We start from the raw sequence: 4,627 nt of genomic DNA, 5'->3' as shown, positions 1-4,627 counted from the left end.
TCCCGCGGCACACCACCAGCTGAAATTTTGAAAAAAAAATGCTTTTTTAGTAATATAAGTCTCATGTTGTTTATGTTGTTTGTTGCATTTTTTAACATTGAAGAATGACGTTTATATTATAACGTCTTGAATAGGAATGAGATAAACACAAAGAAAAAAGTATTTTATAATGTTCTATTTGATACTTATATCAATTGATACTTACTCAGTGTGAAACGTGCCTGTTTGGATAAACATGCGTCACTAATTCGCTTGTCTCTAAACAAAGACAACTTGCTACCTGCCGCTGCTGCCACCTGCTGGTATGGAAGAGTACTACAATGTAGTAAAGACATGATTACGCTGCCATGCGCTAGACCGCACAGGCACACAAATTAGATAATTTCCCACGGCACACCTGACAATATCTCGCGGCACACTGCACAGAGTTTGAAAAACACTGCCTTAGAAGACGGTGCACATTTTTCACAACGCATTTTAATAAATTAGAGCCGTGTCCGAGTGTCTAGACTTAAACCCCCAACCCCCACTATATAGCATTTCCCTCACTCTGTTTGGCTATTCGGACAGCCAGCTACGCCTCGTCGCATATCACGTGACCACCGTACCTGGCGACGCATTGGCGTGTTAAGATCAAGACTTTTTATTGTTGATAACATTAATTTAAACTGCACTTTATTTCTTTTGTTGTACATTCTCAATTAGGGCTGCTCAATTAAGCGATTTTGAACCGTAACCGAATTTTCTGGATAAAACGATTTTAAAAACGTTCAAATCGATTTTGTTATTTTTGGTGCATCCAAGCCACCGTAGTTTCCTCTGCATTTCCGCTTCCTCCCACGAGCGCGCAAGTCCGATAACAACAACAACAACAACAACATCCATGGCTACCAGCGATTCTGCTATTTGTTCAGGCAAGTGAACATTTGGTTAATAAATTGGGCAAATATAGATCTGTAGTGTAGTGTGTGCCCCGCATGTACAATACAACCAGTGAGCAAGTTACTCATCGTCTGAAAGGCGTCCCTTTTTTTCTCCTCTGCCACGGACCTCTGGTCCAGCCGGACTATGCATCCGTACTTAAGCTTGACAGTGCATTGCATTATTGAGTGACAGTTTTGCAATAATCATTGATTTATGTTTAAGTAAGACCAGGGAGAAAGGTGGAAGGCTAGTCACTAGCTGGTTGGCAAAATGACTTGCTGACAAGACTGTTTGGTTCACAGACTTGACTGACTACCTTCTCTCATGTTGATGATTTTGTATCAGATGGGATATGCACTTTCTTCTGTCATTATTGGTTTGATTAAAAACAGATCTGAAATCTATTGTGTAAGTAAAATGCTGTTAATCCCAATGGATTGTCGTATGTATTAAGTTAAATTGACTGATTTTGAGTTTAAAGAAAGAAAAAATAAGTTTAAATAAAAGACATTCAAAATACTTTTCATTATTTTTTATTTTACAAAGAAATCGTAATCGTAAAATCGAGTTTGAGAGAAAATAATTGGGATTTTCTTGTTAGGCAAAATTGAACAGCCCTATTCTCAATTAAATAAAATTAATTATTTCCGTCGTGTATAGTCACTGTATCACTTTGTATTTGTTCTTGTGCTATGTCGTGTTCTTGCTCACAATGCATTGTGGTCTATTAACCTGTTGAGTGACCATCGATGCTCACTACTTTTCCAAGTGTTTTGTGGCAATTTTGAGTAAACTTCATTTTTTTCGTTTGGACATTCAGATCCAATAATATTCAGGGAATAGTGTTCTGACACAGTCCTTGTAATTTGTATTACATATCTACATGCACATGTATGAGTTGAAATGAGAATTTATTTTTTGGGGTCATAAAATTAGCACAATAGGTAAATGAAAGACTAGTGACCTGCTTTAGTTCTATGAGCCCTGACTACTTGACATTCCATTCAGATTTAGAATAAGTAAAATATTTAAAAATCAATCATTGGCATTTTGTGGGTTCCAACCCATTTTAATTCAGTAATCAGTTTGTTGCCCACCAGAAGTGAATGTAACATTTCTATAGTAATGTAAGTGCATTTTTTACAGGTGATACAGAAATGGAGAACCTGGGTGATCACAGTGTCTATCCTAAAAGGTCATTTTGTATATCTATAGTATTTATATTTGCTATCAACTGATGTACTTTTTGGAATGATATTGATGTTACTTGTTGCTTTCGTTAGCTCCATTATAAGGGCCTGTTTTCAAACACTGAATAGAGATGATCTGACAGGGCTCTTAGGACTTACCACTTCATCAGGAGAAAACAACTGTGGTTGGTAATTTATCCTGAGGTATTTATTTTCTAGAAAATAATATCTGCAAATTGTGGATTTATTTTCGTACTTGTAGTACTTGTCATTTTTCTGTTCTCACCTTAACTCAGAAGGACCATCCCATTGTATCTCAGACTCCCGAAACTGCATCTTCAACCATGATTTGCAGCCAGCCCCCACACCTTTTTTGTGAATTTAGGACCTTGCATCTCCCCAGTTCTACAGTATGTTGCGTACACCAACATTGAGTTGAAGTTATGCTGCAAGAATTAAGAGTTGGCCCACTCCAGCAGAAAAAGGAGTATGTCATGTCAAAAGAACTGAGATGCAGGCTGCTGTGAAACACAATCACCATAACTGCGTGGAACATGTATGTTCTTTAATTCATGTTTCCTTTATCTGGTCTATTTTTTCCCTTTTTATTAAAACTACTATGCAGGAGAGCATCAATCCAAAGTTGTAAAAACTGCAAAATATAATATCTCCATTGAAACGGCTGAGTGCAACACGTGAGAGGGGACGAGCATAGACAAGGCTTGTGGCATATTACCAGGTGATTAAGATTTTAAATCTTCAGTATGAAGCAAGATGAGTGTTCATTGATGTGTCTATACAGTAAAAATAGATAAAAGTGCTGTCCTTACCTTAGATGCTTATCCTTGTTTGAAAGAACTAAGTCATATAAGTCATGATTAATGATGATCATCAAATACAATTGATGTCATCATTGTGTTTTGAATTTTTTATTTATTTATTTTTTTATGAAAAATGCTTTGGGTTAGGTGAGCTACAAAGGATTTTGGATCCACAAAATAAATTCAGAACTCAAGTTAAACAGAGATTGGAGGATTTCTGCTCCAGGGGATTGTTCTACAAGGGTATGAAAGAAGCCAACAATGATGGCTCAAAGTAAGTATTACAATTTTAAAAGTCAATTGTCATCCTCAGATATGGCGGTTTGAAGGTCTGTTTTATCTGTTGCAGCGGAAGCCCACGTTATGGTGATGAGCCTTTCCAACATTCTTTCCAGCCCATCCACCAATGAAGATGGGGCATGGCAGAGACTTTTCTGCATGTCCTGAAGGTAACAATTTGATTTATAATTTGATTTAGAAAAATGGCCAGAACAGAATTACTACAACTAAGTTGTGAGGTGGCAGGTACTGAGTAGCAAATTATCAAGTCCTGGTGTTAAATTTGTTGCAGCTTAACGTTGCATTTGGAAGAATTGACGACGGATGTAATGAGTTTCTTCAGCCAAACATGGCGTATTTATTACGAAGTGCGAACAACAGAGAGCGAAAAATGCACCCGCTCCAACAGACTCGCTCTCTCTCTCTTAATAAGGAACAAAAAGAAGTGTGTGACCACGCGAGCCCAAGCCTCATAGTCAGTGTTCCAGCGCCTCACAGTGGAAAAAGTACAGCATTACAACTGAGGACATCAATATTCTCTTAACACCCCCACTTGTACTCCTGTTGTTGACACACAATAATACAGTATCAATGTAGACCTATGTCTTACACATTCCAAACCCCAAAAATAATACCTTCCAACTTCTTCACTTTCAGCTTTGTTGGCGGTTTTGTCATGATATCAGCAACCATGTTATCAGTTGGACAATACATCAAAATTACTCTCCCCTCATTCACTGTAGACCTAATAAAATGATATTTTTATGTCCACGTGTTTACCTCTCTGTCTGTTGACAGGATTCTTGGCAAGAGCGATTGTCCCCTGATTGTCATCATGTACAATTGTTGGTGTGTACAGATAATTGTCAATTGCACTTAGAAATTGGTCTAAGTATAGGCATTCCTGTATTGTTGAAGCTAGTGCCATGTATTCTGCTTCACAGGTCGAAAGTGCCACCGTGGGTTGTTTCTTTGTTTTCCATGACACTGGAGTACTAATTTTACTCAGAAACAGACAGTATCCTGTAGTACTGCACCTGTCGCTGGTATCAGCTGCCCAGGCTGCGTGCGTCACTATAGGCATGCAAACCTAGTTTCTCACTGTTGTTCCTTTTGAAGCTTAATTGTTTGTCAGAGGTGCCTTTGAGGTATTTTATCATATGTTTCACAGTAATTCCACTGTTCCACTGTAGGTTCAGCAAAATACTGAGATAACCTACTCACCACATAGCTTAAGTCTGGCCTGGTACACGTAGTCAGATAAATAAGGCTTCCCACAGCCTCCCTGTACATTCTGACATCATTCATTTTTGTTGCATTCTCATCATATTGTATCTTTTGCTCACATGGTGTCTCTCTGATTTTACAATCCAGCATATCAAAACGCTGTAGTATCTTGTTGATGAATCTTTC

The 4,627-nt window shown here is 38.0% G+C and overlaps 1 long non-coding RNA gene across 1 annotated transcript; it reads left to right on the top strand.

Moving 5' to 3' along the window:
• The first annotated feature begins 2,488 nt into the window (after positions 1 to 2,488).
• LOC147137978 (uncharacterized) lies at positions 2,489 to 3,169 on the top strand. Its single transcript, XR_015089234.1, has 3 exons — positions 2,489 to 2,524; positions 2,740 to 2,853; positions 3,083 to 3,169. It is a non-coding gene; the product is annotated as an uncharacterized LOC147137978 (long non-coding RNA).
• The last annotated feature ends 1,458 nt before the right edge of the window (positions 3,170 to 4,627 follow it).

This window comes from Filicampus tigris, chromosome 13 (assembly GCF_054856515.1).
Source record: "Filicampus tigris isolate MCC_2025a chromosome 13, RoL_Ftig_1.0, whole genome shotgun sequence".
NCBI lineage: Eukaryota > Metazoa > Chordata > Actinopteri > Syngnathiformes > Syngnathidae > Filicampus > Filicampus tigris.
The sequence above is the reverse complement of the archived record's forward strand: the minus strand, read 5'-3'. Positions and strand labels throughout refer to the sequence as shown.